The 25,462-nt window shown below is 39.4% G+C and overlaps 1 non-coding gene and 1 pseudogene across 1 annotated transcript; both read left to right on the top strand.

The window, feature by feature from the left end:
- Nucleotides 1-8,591: 8,591 nt before the first annotated feature.
- LOC117275853 (small nucleolar RNA R71) lies at nt 8,592-8,698 on the top strand. Its single transcript, XR_004506073.1, has one exon. It is a non-coding gene; the product is annotated as a small nucleolar RNA R71 (small nucleolar RNA).
- Nucleotides 8,699-14,920: 6,222 nt separating this feature from the next.
- LOC104092511 (NAC domain-containing protein 6-like) lies at nt 14,921-15,732 on the top strand (annotated as a pseudogene).
- The last annotated feature ends 9,730 nt before the right edge of the window (nt 15,733-25,462 follow it).

Raw genomic sequence — 25,462 nt, 5'->3', positions numbered from 1 at the left:
AAGCAGGTGGATTTATTTTGCCGAGCAACCAAATGATGCTAATCATACAGTAGTTTTGGAATTTTATGCAAACGCCTTGAGGACCGACTTCCAAGGTACCTTAGTTACTACTGTGCAGGGTGTGCAAGTCCATTTAATCCCTGAGGTAATCAATGGAATTTATAGCCTTCCCAATGCCGATAATGAGGTCTACAGAGACAGAGCTAAAGCAGGAAGAAACCAGTGGTTAGTGGACAAATTACATGATGGGGTGACCCCAAAGTGGATGACAGTGCACAAGGGAGTTGATTCTCATGATTTCACGGCCGAGGAAAAGATATGGCTCTCTATTATCTCTTCAAGAGTCCTGCCTTCTACAAATGAAACTGATGTGACACCAGAGAGGGCACTGATAATTGCTGCTATCATGGATGGACTACCTGTGAACGTGGGGGAGCACATTGTTAGAGAAATCGAGGAAGCCACCCATGGGAGGTCCAAGAGCCTATTCTTCTCATCCTTGATCACTCGACTATGCTATGATGTTTGGGTGCTAAAACGCCCAGATGATGCTGAGAAAGGTCCGAGAAAGCCAATGATCCATCCTTTACTGAAAAGGGGACCCAGTGACAAGCAGAAAAAGAGTAGAATTGATGTGGCATCCTCTTCATTTGGGCAGTTCTCTGAGGTCACCACCGATCCCGTTGGATCCTTTGCACCTGCACCAGGGTCATTTGACACCATGGGACCACTCCAGTCCGTCCCTCACACTATGCGTCACTTATCCAGTCAGATACACGGAGTAGATGCACATATTAGGTAGCTCATAGTTGGCCTTCCTACTGGCCCACCTGAGGCTAGCACATCTACTGGCACTGCTACCCCACTATCCCTGGATGGCGTGGTCAAAAAGCAATAACTAGTAAGATTGAGGACACGAACAATAGGTTGGAAAATATGACTCGTCGATAAGGGAAGATTGAGAAGCGGCAGAAAAAGTTCAAAGAGCATGAGAAAAAGAAAAGCAAATCCTTGTCCAAAATGATGCACAAGCTGAGTTCATTTTGTGGCTCACATGAGTCAGAGGACGACGATGATGAGGATTTGGAGCTCAAATTTCCCACCACCTCTAGCTCCGAGTGATGCAGTTTCAGGGAGCACCTCCTTGATTTTATCTTGTTTTGTTTTGTTGCATTAAGGACAGTGCAACACTTTAGGTTGGGGGTGACTCATTTACATGTGATGATGTAGTTGGAGCATGATTATTTTTTCTTTTTTGTGATAACTTATGTAGATTGGTTGACGTAGTAGTTTATTAGTGATAGTTTGAAGTTTAATTCTAACATGTTAGCATTAATTTTTCTTGTTAGTTTTTATTTTTCGTAGTAGTATTAATGAAATTCCTTGGTTTTTCTTTATACCGCGGTTCTTTTCCAAGGAATTTATTTGTGTTGAATCGGGTGACTTTTCCCTATGATGGATGGCGTGACAACTTTCTTAAGGGATTAGTCTTGTCTAGTTTTTTTTTTATTCTACTTTTTTTTATTATTTATTTTTAGTTAGTTTAGTAGCTAGTAGTGAATAAATTGGTTTTTGGGGGGTGATCTTGTGTCCATAAACCAACATGTGGCTTGCTTGGTGCCAACATGATTTAAACCTCGGCATATGAATTCTTGATTTTTGAAAAAGAAAATGATTGAAGTAAAGATTATTGTCATGACTTTTAGACACAATTTTTGGCTCTTTGATTCACTAAATAGTTTCTTAGGCTATATGTGACTTCCTTGAGATTCATTGGTTTCAATTGGATTTTGAATTTGTATTCCACTTGAGTTTTCATGAGCCATGTATGGTGAGATTTATTGTGAAGTTCTTTTGCATTATTTGTATTCTAGAACTTGCCCGAAATGTACTTCAAGGCAAAATCCTAGACTAACTTGGTTGGAAAAATGATGTTGGGCCTTCCTTGGACCGCTATTGTGCCTAAACTTCCTACCCTTGCATATTTTACCTAGTCAACCCCTTTTGAGACTTTAAACCTTTATTGATTTTCTTTTGGCACCCTACCTCTTTAAGTACTTTGAAGTATGAACATAGGCTAAAAGCCTAAGTTTGGGGGTGAAGCTTGGAAAAGTTGTGATGTGGAAGTTGCTTAAAAGGTAAAAGGTGATAACTTACATGCTTAAAAGAGAAAAAGAGTAATATTTGAAAAAAGGGGTATTGTGAATAAATTGAAGAGTAGGTGATAAAAAAAATTAAAAAAAAAAAGAAAGAAAGAGAAACGAAGAAAGGGTAGAAAAGTTCTTGAAGGAAGTGTACTTTGATTGTTGAAAAAATTGCAGTACTTAGGGAGGTTGTGAATCACTCTTACCGAATTGTGCCCTACCTTAACCAAAAGCCTAAACTACAACCCTTTTAAGTCCTAATTGATTTTGAACCAAGTTTGTCTACATTAGTGGAGAAATACATGAAGGGCAAGCCTATGGTACTACTTGTGTGCATTTGAATATCTTTGTGAGAGGGAGAGTTAATTCTTTCCATTTGATATCCCATGTATGTGTTGAATTGCATTTTATGAGTTGGGGATTCTCTCTTAAAAGTGTGAGGGCACATGAGATTTGAGTTGTGAATTTAATTCCATTTTCAATTGGGAGGAATGAGCGAGGGAAGATAATTGTGATAGAGAGGCAAATTTTGAAGCTTTAGTGTCATGACTTGGTTGCTACTTTAATTAATATAGTGTATGAGCACTTGAATTGAAATAAAATTTGTGAATAGTTGGTGATTTATATGCTTTCGATTAATTGTTGGTACCAACCGAAACCATTAGATTGTGCTTAAGTGAACCCTTTTGGTTTGAAATGATGTTTGGTATGCCATTGAGCTTGATTGGTAACTTTATTGAAGGATGTTCTTAGTTGTTGAATTGCTTGAGGACAAGCAATAGTTTAAGTTCGGGGGTTTGATAAGTTGGTATTTTACCCACTTATCTCTTCTTGATACTTAGGCTTTTGTATGATTTTATTGAGAAACAAAGGCATTTATTAAGGTTTATTGGTATATTTCTGGTATCAAGTGATTTAGAAGTGATGGTGAAGAAACCAAGTGAAAACGAGTCAAAAAGAAGCTAAAATGGACAAAGGAGATCTGCCCAGTGAATTATCCTTTGCGAACGCGAAGGGTTAGATGCGAACACGAACGTATAATTGCGAACGCGATGAAGCAGGAGACAAACCTTCGCAAACGGGAAAGAAGCAGAAATCAAACCTTCGCAAACGCGAAGTATTATTCGCGAACGCGAAGAAGAAACTGGGCGGAAAAACTGGGCAGTTCTGGAATTTCACAATTTTGATCCCAAACCATTTAATACACGACCTAGCTCATTTATCAGAGAATCATATCATATCTAGGAAGATCTTTGGCTTATTTTCAGTCCATATACTAGAGAGAACAAGTTTTGGGAGCTTGCACACACACTTGAGTCTTGAAGATTTGAAGCTTTTGGTTGAGAATTTCTTACTCCTTTATGCTCATTTTTTCATTTTCTTGCTTTGTATTGTATATCTAAGTGTGTAGTATTTTATTTCCAATACTTGAATCTTGTTTATGGAAATACTCATATTTAAATTGTGGATTAAATACCTTGTTGTGCTTATGTATTGAACGATTTTTATTTATTATGAAGCAAGTTGTTGTTTCTTTAATTATTCTTGTTCTTGAATGTTTCCAAAGGGATTAGCTAAACCTAGGACTCGCCCATTTACTTCGGATTAATTTTGGGAAAAATAATTCGGGGTTGGGAAAGATTAATTAACAAGAACTTGAGGCGTTAACCCTCACTTTATAGATTCTACCTAGGGATAGAAATGAACTACTTGTAGCTATATTCGAATGTGCTTAATCTCTTAATTGTTTTAGGGATAATTCAATTAGGAAGTCCTGAGTTGAAGTCTCTAACTGGGAGATCAAGAGTATTCTGTCAAAGACTGTGAATGCCAACTGGACAGATTAGTCGAAGAAACTTGAGCCCACATGCTTGAGGATGATAGGGGGTCGACACTTTGTGAGTAACACCATATTTGGAGAGTAAAGTATCAAAAGCTTTGTTGCAAAAGTGTGATCCCCCATCACTAATGATGGCCTTTAGAGTACCAAACCTTGTGAATATGTTCTTCTTCAAGAAAGCTACCACACTCCGAGCTTTATTGTTAGGCAAAGCCACAACTTCAACCCATTTGGACACGTAATCCACAGCTACCAATATATAGGTGTTCCCACATTAGCTCACAAACAGACCCATAAAATCAATGCCCCAAACATAAAAATATCAATATCTAGAATGGTGGTGAGAGGCATCTCATTTTTCTTGGAGATCCTGCCGGCCCTTTGGCGTTCATCACAATGGTTAACGAGATCGCTAGCGTCCTTGTAAAGGGTAGGCCAATAGAATCCACAACTTAGCACCTTTGTAGCAGTTGTCGCTCCACCATGGTTACCACCATATGGCGAAGAGTGGCACGCTTCAAGAATACCCAATTGTTCTTCTTCTGGTACACATCTTCGGATAACACCATCAGTACAAATTTTGAAGAGATATGGCTAATTCCACTAGTATTCCAGGCAGTTCCGTTTGAGCTTCTTCCTTTGGTTTGAAGAGAACTCATTCGGAACAATGCCACTCACAAGATAGTTGGCCATATCGGCAAACCATGGCATCCTAGTCATAGAAATGGAAATGAGTTGTTCGTCAGGAAATGAAGCATTGATCTCAAGGCCATCATGTGGCCTCACCTCCTCCTCAAATCGGGACAAGTGGTCTGCCACTTGATTCTCACTACCCGAATGGAATCCTCGAGAATGTAAAAGTGCTATAGGGATAAGTGAAAGTGGTCTTCTCTTGGTCTTAAGGAGCAATAAGAATCTGGTTATACCCTGAATATCCATCAAGGAAGCAATAATAAGCACGTCCGGCTAACCTATCCAATATTTGATCAAGAAATGGAAGCGGAAAATGGTCTTTCCGAGTAACTTTGTTGAGTTTCCTACACACTCTCCACCCGGTGACAGTTCTAGTGGGGATCAATTCATTTTTGTCATTTGTTATCACAGTCATGCCCTTTTTATTTGGGACACATTGCACCGGCAAGATCCACGAACTATCGAAAATGGGGTAAACGACTCCGGCATCCAACCACTTGATGATCTCTTTCTTTACTACCTCATTCAATCATCTTTGATGTTTCAAGGAGGGTTTGGCATCCTCCTCCAAAATGATTTTGTGCATGCAAAAGGCAGGGCTTATACCCCGAATATCCGCCAATGTCCAACCTATTGCTTTCTTCCTCCTTTGGAACACCGCAAAGGTGGAATATACCTGTACGTTAGTTAAGTACGAGGAAAGAATAACAGGTAAAGTGGAACACGGGCCTAGAAACTCATACCTGAGGTGTTAAGGCAAAGGCTTTAACTCCAAGGTGGGAGGCTCCTCGATTGAGGGCTTTGTTGGTGGAGTCTTTTAGTTTTCGATATCCAATGAAACTTTTTGGGGTTCATAAGTATATGATCTCATTCCTTGCAAAGCATTGACACAATCTACAAAGCCTTCCGTCTCATCCTCATCATGAATCAACAACACAGCTTCCAAGTTATCTTCAACATTTATCACAGCACTTGTGTCATTAACAATTACTTCGGTCACAAGATCCACAAACGAACACACTTCGTTGCTATTTGGCTGCCTCATTGATTTACAAACATGGAACACCACTTTTTCATTGCCCACCTGGAAGGTGAGTTCGCCAGCTTCCACATCAACTAAGGCCTTCCCTGTAGCAAGGAAAGGTCTCCCCAAAATAATTGGCACCTCGTAGTCAACCTCACAGTCAAGTATCACAAAAGCTGCGGGGAGGATGAACTTGTCGACCCGAACTAACACATCATAAATTATACCCAATGGCCTTTTCATTGTCCGATCCGCCATTTGCAACCTCATGGATGTGGGTCTTGGTTGCCCAATCCCTAACACTTTGAACACAGAATAGGGCATCAAGTTAATGCTCCCCACATTTCCTCCCCACATTTACAAGAGGACACATTATTTACCATATATTGATTTGTTGTGTTGATCCCCCTGTAGAAGGTCTATTGGATCATGGCGGTCATATCATTGTTCGGGCATTCTTTGAGACATTATCATGAGGCGGTCGGCCTCGCCTATTTAATTGAGGCTCGGGATGAACCTCATCCACTTGATCATCATCTACCTCCTCCCCCAATGGTAAATTTCCGAGGGGCTCGTTGTTAAGGGCCATTTTGTACCTAAAAGCAATTCACAAACAAAATTAGTGACTCGGAAGGAAAGAAAGACAAAACACACAAATACCTAGATATAGAATTTATTATCTTAGGCTAATAAATAATTAAAAACGTTCATATTTATAAAATTGTGAAATATATTGGATCGTTATTTGAGTGTAAATCCCGATGCACCCATGCTTGTAGCCATTGGTCATTTTACTTGCTTTCTAGGTTAGTTTATGTTTTCGCATTTAGCTATAATATTTTCTCAACAACCATTCTATGTGTTTGGCATTGCATAATAAGTGGTAATTCTCTTACATTCCTAATCGCCTACATATTGTTCTCTATGGGATTCAACCCCGACTCATAGTTGGGTAAATTATATTGCATGCGACCGTATCCATTTACTTTTTAGTGGTGGATTTAGACGTCATCAGGGTCCACCCCTATTTTCTACCACTTTGAAAATCATGACTTATCCGATAAATGTCACCCTTTAATACCTATTAGTCACATCTTTCTTTAATTGCCATGGTCCCACGTGAATAACACAATTTTTCTACACTTATCCACTTATACTAATTTCATATTCTCAAACTTTATACCAATATTTAACCAATTAGTCACACAATAATTTCTAAGTCTTCTTTCACTTAAAACCTAATAGACTTCGTATACCTTACTATTATGGTCATGTGGTATAGCACCAGTCCATAAATACAGAGTATTATAGCTTGTGCCGTTTTTTTTCATCCCAAAATGTCAAACTTCGACGAAACTCATTTTCTTTGATTCGTTTACCCTCTAACCTTCACGACTTTACTAACCACTTATTATATATAGCATAATGCTCATAATCTCAAAATAGTCTCATTCCCGAACTTACGTCGATTAACTTACGACGAAACTTTAACATACGAAAATACTGGATGTAACAGAACCCACTCGAAATAACACATTTTCCATAGAGTACTCCTTCAGGGTGAGCAAGGGAGCGGTCCGCCAATTTTAAAATCACTGTGGTTGGGTGCGCCTCACCAAACCCCAATTGTCTGAACACAGATAGCGACATCAAATTGATGCTCGCCCCAAGATCACACAAAGCTCGCTCGACTGCGTGCTTACCAATAATTTGGATAGTGAAACTACCTGGATCCTTCAATTTCTGAGGTAGCTTGCTTTGAATTCTTGAGGTACATTCTTCAGTAAGTGCCATAGACTCAAACTCTACCAACCTCCTCTTATTTGCCACTATGTCCTTGATGTATTTGGCATATTTGGGCACTTCTTGCAAGATGTCTATCAACGGAATATTGTTTTGCACCTGCTTCAAAATATCATGAAATGTTTTATAAGCAGCATTATCCTTCACTTTCTGCAATCTTTGAGGGAATGGGGGTGGTGGCCTCGCAACTAATGGTAGGGGTTGCTTTACCACCGCCTCTTCAACTGGCTTCTCTGACTCTTTTTCCTTTTATGATTCTACTTCTATGGTGGCCGATTTCTCATTAAAGGTCGCTTGTTTTCTCTTTTTCGATGGGACTTCTTCTAACTGTCTCATATTCCTCAATGACACATAATTGATAGATGCCTTAGGATTAGCCTCAGTGTCTCTTGGAAGAGCTCCAACTGGTCGAGTATTTTGGGCACTAGCAAGTTGTCCCATCTGTCGCTCCAAATTTCTCATCGATAATGCTTGGGCCTGCTGGTCAGCCATCAATTTCTTTAGTATCTCCTTAATGTGACTCGTCGGGTTTGTAGGTTGTTCAGCCTATGGTGGTCTATATTGTTGTTGAGGAGCTTGTGGCCTGTACTGATTCCGAGCATCTTAGTGTCCATCCCAAGAGAATTTTGGGTAGTTCCTCCAGGTAGGATTGTAAGTGTTCCCATACTGGTTTGTCTGGCCCCTATTTGCACTACCTACGAAACAAACAGACTCTAGATTAGCTGGGCATAAGTCGCTCGTGTGACCCTCTCCACATGCTTCACAAAATATCTGCACTTGTTGCACTGGCTGAGCTTGTTACTTGTTAATAACCATGGTCATCTTATTGACTTGATTGGCCAATATGGAAACCTGCGCTGATAATGCAGAAAAAACGTCTAACTCGAGGACCCCTGCGGATTTTTGAACTATTTTTCTACCGATCTCTCCTAGCAAATCAGAATTGCTTTTGGAGAATTTGTTCAATAATGCATATATCTCATCGAAGTTTTTTTCCAACACTTGACCTCCCGCTGCAACGTCCACCACAATTTTTATCTCTGGATGGAGCCCTTCTATGAAGGTGTGAGCTAACACTTTATTTGTCTGGTTTTGATGAGGACAGTCTTTGAGCAGCCCCTTGAACCTTTCCCAAGATGAATATAAAGACTCCCCCGATTTCTGTTTAAAGGCGACTATCTCACTTCTGATCTTTGCAGTTTTGCGTGAAGGAAAGAACTATGTCAAAAATTTCCTCGACAGATCATTCCATGATATAATAGAATTAGTTGGTTCCGCCTTTAACCACCGCTTTGCTTCGCCCAATAGAGAAAACATGAACAATGTGAGCCTCACATAGTCTGGAGTGACTCCATTAGTGATATAAGTATCACTAATAGTCTGGAGTGAGTCCATTGTGGATCCTCGTGTGGAAGACCCATAAACTGCCCATTCGCATGTAGTAGCTGGATCATGCTCTATTTCAGCTCAAAGTGCCCAGTGATTCTTTCACGACCCAATTTTCCCTCTGTTGGTTATGGTGATGGCACCTAGTCTTAGGGACTAGGTAAGCCTAACATTTACTGAATAACAACAATAATTAAATAACATCTAATAATTTTTGAAATAGAAATCTCTATAAAATTTACAATTTTCAAAACCAGTAGTGTAAGTCATAAGATCAACAGAGTTCTACTACATTTTTCTAAATACAACTATTTGAAACAAAGTAAACAATGTGAATACAAATCAGAAGGTGACTCTGAAGCCTGCTAACGCAGCGACAGGTTTACCTTGAGTCTCCACAGTAGCAATCCGCACAGCTAGCTAATGCTAAACGGACTTCTAAATACCTGGATCTGCACAAAAATGTGTAGAAGTGTAGTATGAGTACACCACGGCGGTACCCAACAAGTATCAAGACTAACCTCAATAGAGTAGTGACGAGGTACAGTCAAGACACCTACTGGACTAAATAACCTGAACAAGTATAAGTATCGGAACAACAAAGTATGATATCTACACAAGGACTAGGCGAAATGGCAAATAATACGGTAATTTAAGTAAGAAAGGAAAACAACAGCTATCAGCGAAATACCATAATAATGACACAGTAGGTGTACAGAAACAAGGTCTAAATCCGGTGATCACAAATAGATGAAAGACAAATGACAACTCAACAAATGACTACTTTCACACCGGATTTTAGCCAATAACATCCACTAGGTACCGAACCTCATACTATTCACAACTCACGGGTCCCAATACCTGAACCCTAACACTTGGCATCATGTGCCCTCATTGCACTTCATAACCGCACGGACGACTAACGTGCCAAATAGAGACATTCTAACATAGAAGGCAAGTAAACAAGGGTGTGCATTTATACTCAGCAATATTAAGAAAACCTCTTAACCGATAAGAGTGCTCAACTACGTGTATGCTTGTGCAAGTGTCCTAACATGATTCATGCCAGCTAGTAAGTATAGGAAAAGAAATGGATAGTACGTAGAATGTTTGCTCACAACTTTCCACAAGATAAAGCTCACATTGGTAAGTGTACCACTACACAAACATCAACAATAAGAATGCCCCCAGGACATCATAAGTCATCACAAATCAATCCCTGACATAGCCCACCTTGTCTCGCCACATGTGCAATAATATAGTAAGTACCCGCCTTGTCTCGCCACACGTGCATAACAATGTTCCCACCTTGTCTCGCCACTTGCGTAACCCACATATATATATCCCGCCTTGTCACACCGCATGTGCAAATATCAATAGTAACAATAGCACAACAGAAACTTCGTGCAACCCCATAACAGCAACTGCACGGTAGAAACCTCGTGCATCACAATAACAACAACCGCACGGCAGAAACCTCGTGCATCACCACAACAAGTACAACAACAACAATGACAATAATAAAAGGGAACGACAAATAAGTCAACTTAGAAATTCCATAACTCAAAGAAACGGAGGAACTAATTCACAAGGAGTAGCCACAATAGAGAATGCTAGTCATAATAAGAACAACTCAACAAGAAAGGAAATACTATGTAAAAACGGTCCACAATATACAGTTCGACAACGAGGGAGCTAACACAAGTCGAATAATTCCAAATAAGGACAAGTCAACTAAATTATAAGACATCTAACTTGTTTTAAGGTTGGGCAATTAGGAAAGAGATACAACAAATTCAATAAGGATAAGCAGCAGAAAGATAATCATAGCCTCAATTAAAGGTGAACAATTACAGAAGAGATAATTATAACTTCAAACAAAGATAAGCAGTTAGGAAAGGATAACATGGCAATAGAAGAGATGACAATTTCAGTTAAGGCATGGATGAATCAAATAGGCAACAAGAGTGGATCATGAAGCAATTAATTCTAACTAAAGAAGGTAGAGGTAAAACTAGTAATTAAGAAATGTATTCATAACATAACAATTGCATAATCAGTGAATACAAGGACCCAAGAACCCTAAAAGGCCAATTTTCCAAAAATAAGTCCGAGCACGTGCTCGTCACCTCACGTACACGGACTATAATTAGCATATAAGACCCAAATCCTAAGGGATTGTTCCCCCACACAAGGTTAGACAAGATACTTACCTCAAAGAAGATAAATCGATACTCAAAAATAAACTTCTCGGGTGAAATAACCTCCGGACGGCTCAAATCTAGACAAAATAACCTCAAAGCATAAATAAAACTCATAAGAAACTATTCCGGATCATAAAGCCTCAATCTTTATCAAAAACTAAAAATCAACCCAAAAATCGACCCCCGGGCCAGCACCTCGGAACCTGACAAATCTCACAAAACCCAAACACCCATTCCAATACGAGGTCAACCATACTAATATTATCAAATTCGGATACCAAATCGTCCCTCAAATCATGATTTTTCATTTTGAAAATTTTCTTCAAAAACCTCTATTTTCCTCAACTTAAAACATAAATTAAATAATAAAAATAAAGATAAAATCATGGAATATAATAAATTCTAAGTGAAGAACACTTACCCAATCGATTTGCTTGAAAATCCCACAAAGAATCGCTCAAAACCGAGGTCTAAAAGTCAAGATATGATAAAAATGCCCTAACCCTCGATTTGGAAGATATATTTTTCTGCCCAGGTGTTAAAGCATCGCGAACGCGGAAGACTACTCGCGTTAGCGAATAAGGAAAAATGAAGGCTGCCCAGATATGCTTCGCGAACATTAAAGATGGCTCGTGAACGCGGAGAGGAAAATTTGATGGTCCAATGACTGGGCTACGCGAACGCGAAGTATCGAGTGGCATACTTTCACGAACACGAAGAGGAAAAAGGCAGACCTTCAAGAACGCGAAGCGGAAATATGAGGCGAGTCAGCAGAACACTACGCGAACGCGAAAGGCACTTCGCGATCGCGAAGAAGAACATCAGATGACAGAAAACAACACTTCAAAATAGGAGGAAATGACTCGTGGCCCATCTGAAACACACACGAGGCCCCCGGGACCCTGTCTAAACACACATACAAGTTCTATAACCTAACACGGCATTATAGAACTTGTATGTGTGTTTAGACAAGTTCACATCAAACAATGCCGAAACCACAAATCGCGCCATGAATCGAACTTATGAACTTCCAAATCTTTCAACTTCAAAAACGCGTGCCGAAACCTATCAAACCAACCCATAATGACGTCAAATTTTGCAGACAAGTCCCAAATGACATAACGGAGTTGTTCCAACTCTAGGAATCGTATTCCGGCCCCGATATCACAAATGTCAACTATTGGTCAAACCTCTCCATTTTTTGAACTTCAACTTTTCCAACTTTCGCCGAAATGCTTCAAATCGTCCTACGTACCTTCAAATCCAAATCTGGACGCACATCTGAGTCCAAAATCACCATACGAAGCTGTTAAAATCATCCAAAACCCATTCCGGAGCCGTTTAGTGAAAAATCAAGCAGCAAAATAGTTGTTGTGTATTCAGTAGAGACGAATATTCTAGGGTTGTGATCGATTCACCAATCCTATTGTGTTTTAATTAACTCTCCCTTTCATACAATTCATTCATGGTTGCCAATTAATTGAATAATGGCTCTCGTAGTTTTTTCCCGAATTACTACTCTCATATTCAAAATAGATTAACGCATATATTCCTATGGAATAAATCTATTAAGAACGCATTAAGATTACGATATTTAATTAAGCATGGTGACTAGGTATATTCCTATCCTAACCATTAAGATTAGTCTTGCATTTATACGCGTTGGGGGAGGGGGGAGGTGGTCTTGGGCCGAAATAACCTTGTCCCGGGCGAACTAGGAAAATGTTTCCGTCACCAGCACCCCGGGTAGCATGGGGACTAGACTTTTTAACATTTTTACTTCAGCGCCACAATAGCGCCCCACGCTGCCTGTGGCGTTGCTTTGTGATTTTTTCCCTTTTCGCTTCAATTCGCGCACATTCGTCCCAAATTGCCTCCGAATGATTCATACACATAAAAATACCATAAATTAGCACAAATTATTAAATTACACCTTCGAAATCTATGAGGCATGAGTAAAATGTGAAATAATATGCATATAAATATACATACTTTAAGCCGAATATCAATATATATATAAGAGCGAGAGAGACGAACCACAGTATCAACGAAGGCAACGCCAGCGGATGTTCAAGCATTAAACCACCAGCAACTTTAAGTATTATTCCCTCATCAAAGTATTTTCAGTTGCTATATATATATGTAAAGTATATAATATATATTCTCATAATCGTTTTACTTGATATAAATAAGAAACAATATACATGTGCTTAGGGGCATAAAGTTTATGAAAAAAAAATTTCATAAAAAGAACCGAAAAATGTGTGATTGATTTTTATATAGAGCCTTCTCAGTGTCCGGAGAGTTTTAAAATTAGTTCGAGTAATAAATTCAGCCCATAAAATGTAAGGGAAAAAAAAAATTAGAAATCCAAGCAACTAATTTAGGGCTTATATCAAACATCAAGGAGGAAAGTCATGAGCACTTACTAAGAAAAGTGGCTAGCAGAACAAATATCATCTCAACAAACATACCTCAACTTGGATTTTGTTTGGAGATGGTAAAATATAATAGTTGCTGGGAAATTTTGAATCTTTTCCAAGAAGAAATCCCTTCATTTTCGATATTAACCATTCTGATCCGAGGAGTGTTTAGCCCGTTTCTGATTTGGTATACATACACCATTTCTTGTTGCAAGTTGCTTCTGATCTTCCATGATCAAGTGCTCTTGACAATTGAGTTAACATGAGAATTAGGAACGTTTTTAGGAAGAGATAGATATAAGAAGGTATAGCAAATATATGTACGGTTCTTTTGTTTAAGTTTTGGTGTATCTGTAATTTTCTATAATTTTTAATTTATTTAGATGAAAAATTATAAAATTAACTTTATGTAAAGGAGATTTTCTAGAAAAGAGCCGATAAAAAGGGGATGATTGAATGTTTCTTTTCCGAAAAATCTGTGTATTATAACATCTATTTTTATTTTAATAAGGTTTTCAAGTGGCTTGTTAATAGATTGCCACTTGGCTTGTTAATAACTTGTCACTTGACTAAATGACAAGCCAAACTTTATTTCTTAAATATATATATAGATTGTTAAATAGAAATTTCTTATCGGATGAATGGAGTTAGAAAGTAAATAAGATGTAAATAAATAAAAGAAAGTAAAAGGAAACTAGTATCCAACCGAAAAAAGAGAGAAGGTAACTAGTAGCTTAGGAAATAGGAATGGCAATTTAAGGAAAGAAAGTAACTTGAGTCCCAAGCGCAACCCTCCCAAGAACTGTTAATTAGAAATTTCCTATTAGACCAAATTGCAGTTAATTACCTAAAGTAAAAAAATTAAAAAACCTTGAAAACGGAAAAGAGGAAAGTAAGTACATTATTCTTTAATTTTTTAATCTTTCTTTATTTTGTTAAGAAAACTATTTACTAGAAATTTTCTATATACTGGATGAATGAAATTATGTTAAAATAAATAAAATGAAATCGAGAAAAAGGTAAGCAAATTATTTTTTCAGATTCTTCTATTAAATTGCGGAGTATTAAGTTAGTTAAAAAAACTTACGTATTGTGAAAATCAATAAAGAAAGTAACTTAAGTCCCAAGCGTTAACCTTCCGCAGAAATCAACACGTTTTCCTCTCCTAAAAATTTGTTTCCTAAATTTTCTCTGTTGGAATTAACCTGATCAAATATCTATAAATAGTCAATTACAGCATTCACGTCAATAAGCTTCCTCCATTCGTTTAGGGTTTCGTTTCATAGTTTGTCTTCTAACTTGAGAGAACAGTAGTGGTTCTTGTCTTTGCATATTGCGGCAATTGCTATTGTCTCATTCTTGTGTTTCTCTATAAGCAAGAAAAAGAGACGACCATATATACCATGTCGACGTTACCTGTACGCCGTGGATGTATCATGGGTGTTCGGTTTCACCCAATTGAAGCAGAGTTGATCAACTTTCTGAAAAGATTCCTAAAGGGCGAGCCTTTGCCGAGTGAATGCCCTAATTTCCAACTTGCCGATATCTATGGAGACCAACCACCATGGGAGATATTTGGAGCTTCTAATCATCCCGAAGAAAAGGTTCGCTATTTTTTTACTCGGTTGAAGAAGCAAAAGAGCGAACATACAAGGGTACGTCGAACTTGCGCCAACGGGACATGGAAAAGCCAAACAAGTATTGATCCTATCAAGAATGGTAAGGGAACTGTGGTTGGGTTTAGAGGATGTTTCAAGTTTCAAACTAGTCGTAGTAAAGAAGGAGAGCACAATAAAATTTGGCTGCTGATTTCTTTAGAGAAAACAGTATTCCTAAGGAGGATATTGTTGTGTTTCCGAATCAAGAAGAATATAAGAGCTGGGAAAAATCATGGGGTAACTATGGAGGAACAAGATGTTGCCAAAATAATCGAAGCTATGTTGCATGAACCTGATGAACGAACATAATAATAGCAGCTATATTAATGACTGCTCCAACTACCAAGAAGAGATCAATTGGGCTGATGATGTGCTCCTAGATATTGACGATTTTGGTGATATAATTTGCTGTTAATCTTCACAATCTTGAATAATGAATGGTGGAACCAGAACGCAGGGAAGGAGAGAGCAGCAATCAGTTTACAACTTTATTGAATGAAGTTTACTCAATGGAACTTATAGAAAAGTAGAGCTTCTAGCTAAGTAATAGTGTCTCATCCGAACAAACTTCTTAAGAGAAGCTTGCCAGAAGATTTTACTTGTATTCATGTATATGGAGTATCACTTAATAATTTTTGCCATGATTTTACCTATAATATTTATCTAGTGTATCTTGTTCGTTTCACTGAAAACAATTATCTTTTGTTGTTTCGATTGCGAGACCCATTAGGAAAGATAGGAAATGTATCTGCGCTTTGAGTGAGAAAAAATATATCTTACTTTCACACATACACACAACACCATCTTACTACAATTTTCTTAAATGTTTTTTGAACACTTAACAATTTGAACCCTTATGAGTACTATACAGTTCTTTCTACATCGTTGCTCACAACACCATCTTACTACAATTTTCTTAAATGTTTTTTGAACACTTAACAATTTGAACCCTTATGAGTACTATATAGTTTTTTCTACATCGTTGCTCGTGATATCGCAATGAATCTCTCTTAATTAACTTACATGTTGTAAAGGATTTCATCCATCAAGTTATGCCCTCTGATTTAGTTTACATGTACAATCTAGTATCCCACATATTTGGATTTCTTGTCACGTTCTTACTGGTTTCTCTAATTCCGTATATATTAATACATATATATATACGCGTAATCAATGTTGGTGCAGGCTTTAATTTTGTAAATCCCTAAAACTTTTTATTCTCTTCCGCATATTCAGAGGGGAGGCAGAACTGGTCCATAACAGGGATTGTTGACGTTTCATATCTGACGTCGTCTTCAAAGATAGGTCTAGCGAGTAGAAGAAGTGCAGAAGCGTCCATGACTATGTTCGCACAGTTTTCGTAATTTTCTAAATGGAAAACCTACTCTATATCAATCTATTAGGAACAAATGCTTCTCTCATTAAGTATATGCTTCATGTCGTTGCCAAATATCTGGCCATAAATAATTATTTTGAGGCACACCAATTTTGAGTTCAACTTTGGTCACTTACCCTAGATTATAAGTCGATGTCAATCTTGCTGTTATCTTAAAAAATATAGGTCTGACGATATTAACAGTACTTGATTTCCTTGGTTTGAATTTGATAAATTTTCTCTGATGTTATGATTTTTGGGATTAAACTAATTTTGGGCGATAAAAAATAATTATTTTGAGGCACACCAACTTTGAGTTCAACTTTGGTCACTTACCCTATAGTATAAGTCGATGTCAATCTTGCTGGTATCTTAAAAATATAGGTCTGACGATATTAATTGTACTTGATTTCCTTGGTTTGAATTTGATAAATTTTCTCGGCTGCCAAGATTGTTGGGATTAAACAAATTTTGGGCGATAAAAAATAATTTTAGGTGCATAGATGGAAAAAGTGGAGGAAATATCAGCAGTTAAAGGAAAATATTCAGTATTAACTAAGTTCTAACCATTGTTAAGATTTGGTTTTAGTTAATATAATATATATTAAAATGTGACATGTGTCACTCAACTGAGTAAGAACTTGAGGAAATGGAGAGGAGCCAAATACTAATGAATGGAGCATTTATTTTTGGAAGTAAAGAGAAAACAAAACTAAAAGCCCATAATCTGTGAATAGCAAAGTGTGAATGTGTTTATTTTGTGATTATGTGTGTCATTCAGGAATAATGCCATTATTGAAAACTCAAATTTTCAAACTTCCAATCAAAAATTTCGAAGAGCTGTATTTAGTAAAGTTGTTTATAATAAATTAGTTTTGACCAGTATTTTAAAAGGCGTGGTCGTAAGGCGAGGCGTTTTACATATACCTCAGTGAGGCGTAAGCCCCATGAGTATTTAGTTTTTTAATATTTCATAAAATAATATAATTACAATAAATATTTATAAATAGGTAAAAATTACATAAAAATTAAAGAAAACTATAAATATGTGAAAAATACATATAGATGTGCTCCATCCCCACAAAAACTAGTCAAAACAATCCATTATACATTACTTACAAGCACAATTAACTTGAGTTGAAAAGAATAAAGTTTTTTTTACATGGAGGAACAAAAATGATGACTAACCTGCAATTTGAACTTTGAACTTGCTGATATAATGAAAAATGGAGTTCTCTTTGTATTTCCAAAAAACAAAATTGACTATTCGTTGCTTTTGGGAGATAGTAGCAGACTAACGGACAAGATAAAGAATTAGAAAAGGCCATAAATATCATGACCCAAAATCCTAACCTGTCGTGATGGCGCTTATCTCAATACTAGGCAAACCGACAACATCAATAACCCACAATTTCTTTTAAATACGGAAAACATAATAATTAAGTTTAAGAGAAAATCCCACAAATACTGGATATAAATACACTCCCAAAATCCGGTGTCACTGAGTACATGAGCATCTATACATTACAAATCTGGACAACACAGTCTATAATAGTCTGAGGCCAAATACAGTAAACAAGGAGATAGGGAAGGAGAGACAAGTTCTGCGAAATACGGCAGCTCCTCTAAATCTCCGGAAAATCAACTGTGCAAAAGAATCCACAGCCACTGTGTCCGGGATCACTTAGATCTGCACACGAAGTGCAGGGCGTAGTATGAGTACAACCAACTCAGTAAGTAATAATAATAAATAAGAACTGAGAGTAGTAACGAGCTTCACAGCTAAGTCCAAATATAGTAATTTTCAACATAAAAGGGTAGGCATGCGCTCTCAAGTTTAACATTTAAAATTCCACAGTAATTTCATATCAACTTCGACTGAAACAGAAGATAATGCCTTTCAAAAATTTCCAAAATAGTGATATATGACAGCTGAAATGCAGCAATGATGAAATCAATGCATCCTCTAAGAGTAACAGTCACTCAGTCCTCCCATTCACTCCAACCTCACAGTCACTCTTTCCTCACAGTCACCCATTTCTCTCAATCACTCAGCACTCGGCACTCGCACTCGGACTCGTACTCAGTAGGTACCTGCGCTCACTAGGGGTGTGTACAGACTCCAGAGGTGCTCCTTCAGCCCAAGCGCTATAACAAGCCAATCATGGCATAAATTAACAAAACATGTTGCGGTGTGCAGCCCGATCCTATAAATATCTTGACAATTAGGCCCTCGGCCTCACTCAGTTATCAACGTCTCTCGGACTCTCAAAAATCATGATAAGCAGCCCAACAACAATGATATGATACATCAATAATGAATAAGAGAGACTGAGATGTAATATGCAAGTAAAAATCGCGACTGAGTATGAAACAACAATTTAGCAGATAATTCAACATGTACACGACCTCTATGGATCCCAACAATGTCAACACAAAGTTTAAACATGATTTATAGATTAATTTATCTAAATACGTTGAAAATGTATGGATGTCAATAGATTATTCAACTACACAGTTCCATGGAATTGACCAAGTCATAATTCTTACGGTGCACTCCCACACGCCCATCACCTAGCATGTGCGTCACCTCATAACCAGTCAGTGAACACATAATCCGGGGTTTCATACCCTCAGGACGAAATTTAGAACTGTTACTTACCTCAAACCGTTTAATTTTTTATTCTGCAATGTCTTTGCCTCGCGAATAGGTCTCAAAATGCCTCGAATCTAGCAACAATTAATCTGATTCAGTCAATAAAAATTATAGGAATTAATTCCATATGAAAATACAAATTTTCCATTAAAAATCCGAAATTTCATCCAAATATCGCCCGTGGGTCCCACGTCTCGGAACCCGAAAAAATTTACAAAATCCAAAAGCCCGTTCATCTACGAGTCTGACCATACCAATTTTACCTAATTCCGACATCAGCTCAACCCTCAAGTCTTCAAATTAAACCAAGAGGGTTTTCTAAACTTTCCAACTTAATTCACCTATTAAATGATAAAAATAATCATGGATTCGGGTAATTTGACCAATAATGAGTTAAGAATACTTTTCCCGTTGTTTTCCTAGAAAATCTCCCAAATATCGCTTATTCCTGAGCTCCAATCCGTCAAAAATGAAAAATGGGATGGAGTCCCATTTTCAGAACTTAAACATTCTGTCCAGGCATTGCTTCTTCGCGAACGCGACAGGTCCCTCGCGTTCACGACGCACAAAATTGTGTTGTCCATACATTGCCCTTGGTGAACGTGAGACATAGCTCGTGAACGCGATGATTTACCGGGCGAACCGTCGCGAACATGAAGGCAAAAATCCACACCAGCTATTTTCTTTTCTCGAACGCGATACCCAATCACGAACGTGATACCCAATCGCGAACGCAATGAACAACCTCGCCTGCCCCCAGCTCCTCTTCACGAATGCGACACCCCTCTAGCGAACGCGAAGAGCGAAGCTTGCCTGCCTCAAGTTCCCCTTCGCGAACGCAAGAGCCCACTCGCGAACGCGAAGAAGGAAACAAGACACAGGCATCAGAAAATTTCCAACTAAGTTTCAAGTTCAAAATTCATTCCGTTAACCATCCGAAACTCACCCGAGGCCCCCGGGACCTCAACCAAACATACCATCAAGTCCCAAAATATCATACAAACTTAGTCGAACCCTCAAATCACCTCAAAAAATGCTAAAACCACGATTCATACCCCAATTCAAGCTTAATAAAACTAAAGATTTCCAACTTCTACATTCAACACCGAAACCTATCAAATCAAGTCCGATTGAACTCAAATTTTACAGACTAGTCATAAATGACATAACGGAGGTATTCCAATTTTCAGAATCGGATTCCGGCCCCGATATCGAAAAGTCAATCTCCCGGTCAAACTTTCCAAAAATGCAACTTTTGCCATTTCAAGCCTAATTCCACTACAGACCTCCAAATCACAATCCGGATACGTTCCTAAGCCCAAAATCACCCAACGGAGCGAACGGAATCATCAAAATTCAAATCCGGTGTCGTTTACAAATAAGTCAACATTCGTTCAACCTTTACAACATAAGTTTTTAATTATGAGACTAAGTGTCTCAATTCACTCCGAAACTATTCCGGACCCGAACCAATTAACTCGGTAAGTCATAAAACAACTATAAAGAATAAACTTGAGGAGTAAATAGGGGAACGGGGTTATAATACTCAAAATGACCAGTCGGGTCATTACATTCTCCCCCTCTTAAACAAACGTTCGTCCTCGAACGGGCTTAGAATCATACCTGGAGTCTCAAATAGGTGTGGGTATTTTCTACGCATCTCCCGCTCAATCTCCAAGTAGCCTCTCCGACTGGTTGGCCTCTTCACTGTACCTTCACTGACGCTATGTTCTTTGACCTCAGCTTTCGAACCTGCCGGTCTAGAATGGCCACCGACTCCACATCATAAGTCAATTTAGTGTCGAGCTGCACTATACTGAAATTCAAAATATGAGATGGATCCCCGACATACTTCCGAAGCATAGATACATGGAACACTGGATAAACACCTTATAGACTAGGTGACAAAGCAAGTTGATAAGCCACCTCTCCAACCTTCTTAAGTATCTCAAAAGGCCCAATATACCGAGGGCTCAACTTGCCCTTCTTCCCGAACCTCAACACACCCTTCATTGGTGAAATTTTGAGTAGAACCTTCTCCCCAATCATGTAAACAACATCACGGACCTTCCTGTCAGCATAACTCTTCTATCTAGACTGCGCCGTGCGAAGCCGCTCCTGAATCAATTTAACCTTCTCCAAAGGATCCTGTACCAAGTCAGTACCCAATAGCATAGCCTCACCCAGCTCAAACCAACCCACTGGAGATCGGCACCGTCTCCCATACAAAGCCTCATATGGAGCCATCTGAATGCTCAACTGGTAGCTGTTATTATTAGCAAATTTCGCGAGTGGCAGAAATTGATCCCAAGAACCCCCAAAATGAATGACACAAGCGCATAACATATCCTTCAATATCTAAATAGTATGCTCGGACTGTCCGTCCGTCTGAGGGTGAAATGCCATACTTAACTGAACCTGTGTGCCCAATTTTTGCTACACTGCTCTCCAAAACTGTGATGCAAACTGCGTGCCCCGATCTGAAATGGAGGACACTGGCACACCATATAGGCGAACAATCTCGCGGATATAAATCTCAACCAACCGCTCTGAAGAATAATTAGTTCCAACTGGAATAAAATGCGCGGATTTGGTCAACCGATCTACAATCACCTAAATAACATCAAACTTTCTCAAGGTCTGTGGGAGCTCAACTACGAAATCCATAGTAATACCCTCCCGTTTCCACTCCATAATTTCAAGTCTGTGAAGCAATCCTCCTGGTCTCTGATGCTTGTACCTAACCTGTTGACAATTTAAACACCAAGCTACAAACCCAATTGTATCTTTCTTCATTCGCCTCCACCAATAGTGTTGCCTCAAATCCTGATACATCTTTGCGGCATCTGGATGAATGGAGTATCGTAAACTATGAGCTTCCTAGAGAATTAACTCATGCAAACTATCTACATTAGGCACACAACCCTGCATTTGTAATACACTGTCATCCCCAATAGTGACTTCCTTGGCATCACTGTGCTGAACCGTGTCCTTAAGGACAAGCAGATAGGGGTCATCATACTGACATTCTATGATACGATCATAAAGAGAAGACTAAGAAACCACGCAAACCAAAACTCGACTCAGCTAGGAAATAACCAATCTGACAAACTAGTTGGCTAAGGCCCGAACATCCAAGGCTAAAGGCCTCTCTACTACCGGTAAGTATGCTAAGCTGCCCAAACTCTCCACCTTACGACACAAGGCATCGGCCACCATATTGGCCTTTCCGGGATGATAGAGAATGGTGATGTCATAATCCTCAAGCAACTCCAACCACCTCCGCTACCGCAAATTAAGATCCTTCTATTTAAACAGATGCTGTAGACTCCGGTGATCAGTATAAACCTCACAATGGACACCGTACAAATAGTGCCGCCAAATCTTCAAGGCATGAACAATAGCTGCTAACGCAAGGTCGTGGACCGGATAATTCTTCTCATATACCTTTAACTGTCTAGACGCATACGTAATCACCCTATCGTCTTGCATCAGCATTGCGCCGAGACCGATATGCGATGCGTCACAATACACAGTATAAGACCCTGTATATATAGGCAATACCAATACTGGGAGTGTACTCAAAGCTGTCTTGAGCTTTTGAAAGCTCTCTTCACACTCATCCGACCACCTGAACGTAGAACTTTTCTAGGTCAATTTTGTCAAAGGCGATGCAATAGACGAGAAATCCTCAACAAAGCGACGATAATAACCGGCCAAGCCGAGAAAACTCCGAATATCAGTAGCTGAAGACGGACTGGGCCAACTTTGGACTGCCTCTATCTTATTCGGATCCACCTTAATTCCTTCACTAGACACTATGTGTCCTAAGAATCCCACCGAACTAAGCCAGAATTCACACTTAGAGAATTTGGCATATAGTTTCTCCTCTCTTAGCCTCTGCAATACAATACCCAAGTGTTGTGCATGCTCCTCCGGGCTACGTGAGAACACCAGGATATCATCAATAAATACCACGACAAATGAATCAAGATACGGCTGGAATACACTATTCATCAAGTGCATAAATGCTGCTGGGGCATCAACATTTCTCACAAAGGCCAAATATGACAAACACCCCTTCCCAACGATACGTTGGGCTTTCAAATGGGAACATAATCCAGTGAACCTCTCCATTCAACCTTCGGCAACCCTGGCATTGCTAATGTCACATTTTTTGCGTGACAATCCAGAATAGAATGACATGGAGACAACCAATTCATACCCAAGATTACATCAAAATCAACCATACTAAGCAATAAGAGATCAACTTTAGTCTCTAGTTCCCCAATAGTTACCACACATGATCGATACACAAAGTCCACAATAATAGTATCGCCCACCGGCGTAGATACACGAAGAGGTAAAACTAAGGACTCACGGGGCATATCCAGATAATAAGTAAAGTACGATGATACATACGAATAAGTAGAACCAGGGTCAAATATTATAGAAGCCTCCCTATGGCACACTAAAACAGTACTTGCGATCACTGCATCTAAAGTAATAACATCTGTTCCGGTAGGAAAAGTATAGATTCGGGCTTGATCGCCACCTGATCGGCCTCCCCCTCTTGGGCAACCCCTAGCTGACTGAGCCCCACCCTGAGATGGCTGGGCGGGTGGCGAAGTAACTGGTGCTAAAGTCGTAGTCTGACTCCTCTGCTGCACTGGACCTCTAGGGAGACGAGGACACTGCCTCCATAAATTCCCAAACTCCCCGCACTCAAAGTAGCTCCCCGGTACTGGTGGTGGTGCAGACTGAATCGGGCCCCGAGAACCAAAATAACTGCTAGAAGCACCTGATGCAAATGAACCCTGAACTGAAGGGGCACGAGACGAACTTTGGGCTGGAGGGGAATCGAGAGATGGCTGACCCTGATGAGAATTATATAAACCATGGTCGGATGATGCACCACGATGAACTGGATAACCCGTCTGAGCGTGTCTGTAAGGACGGCCCCTACCGTGGTAAAACTGACCCCCTAAAGGAACACCGCTGAAATGACCTGGTCCACGAGGCCTCTTGGCCTCCCTTTCTCAACGCTCCTGGCTACGGACCATCTCTATCTGTAGAGCAATGTCAATTACCTCATCAAAAATAGCACCATATACCTTCTCCCGAGTCATAAGTAACCGCAGCTGATATGTGAGGCCATCAATGAATTTCCTAATACTTTCCCTATCAGTGGGAACCAATCAAACTGCGTGATGAGCCAACATAGAAAACTTCATCTCGTACTGGGTCATAGACATGCCATCCTGCCGAAGCTGCTCAAACTGTCTGTGTAGTTCCTCCCTATGAGACTACGGCACGAACTTCTCCAAAAAAAGAACAGAGAACTCCTGCCATGTAAGTGGTACTGCACCGATCGGCTTTCGCCTCTCATAAGCCTCCCACAATCTGAAGGTACCCCCAGAAAATTGAAAAGTAGTGAACGAGACCCCACTGGTCTCCAAAATACCCGCTGTCCGGAGAATCCTCTGGCACTTATCCAGAAAACACTGAGCATCCTCAGACTCAGCACCGCTAAATAATGGAGCTCGAAGCCTCCCAAATCTCTCATGTCTCCTCTGCTCATCATCTGCCATAACGTGGACTACCGGGGCCTGAGTAGCTGCAGCCGGTTGGGCTGGTAATGCCGCTGGTATCTGAAGTCCCAGCACTACCTGATCTGGAGTACGGGAAACAGAGGTATGAGTACCTCACTAGGCCTGAGAAGTGGCAGGTACGGCCTGAGCTGAAACCACCTGAGCAAGGCCAGTGCAAACTGTCAATATCTTTGCTTAACTATATCCGGGATCTGCTCCTGAGCTGGAGCAACTGGTGGTGTTACATGTGCTACTCCAACTGCTGTATGAACTATACCTCGACCTCTACCTCGGCCCCGGTGTAACACCCCGAAAAATTTTGAAGTACTTAAGCGCCATTAAAAAAGTTGGTGTGCGCTAATTATATTATTTTATATGTAGATGAGGACTATTAATATGATGGATATCAATTGGATATGATAATAAGTGTACAAGGCATATTATAAGTGATGTGGGGTCTAAGGAGAGCCCTGAGTCTAAGACAAGTTGGAAATTACATGATCACTAAAGTTCCAAATGGGTACGCATAAGACCAAACTTTGGTCGAGCATATATACATATATATAAAGAGCTATGTGAGGATCTACCTATTACATGAAAGATCTAAGAGTGTAGTTTCTAACGCTTCAAACCGCTCATCATTTGGACACTCCTACAAGAAGTTA

The sequence above is a fragment of the Nicotiana tomentosiformis genome, chromosome 3 (genome assembly GCF_000390325.3).
Source record: "Nicotiana tomentosiformis chromosome 3, ASM39032v3, whole genome shotgun sequence".
Taxonomy (NCBI): Eukaryota; Viridiplantae; Streptophyta; class Magnoliopsida; order Solanales; family Solanaceae; genus Nicotiana; species Nicotiana tomentosiformis.
Note: the sequence above shows the minus strand (reverse complement) of the source record. Positions and strands in the feature narration are given on the sequence as shown.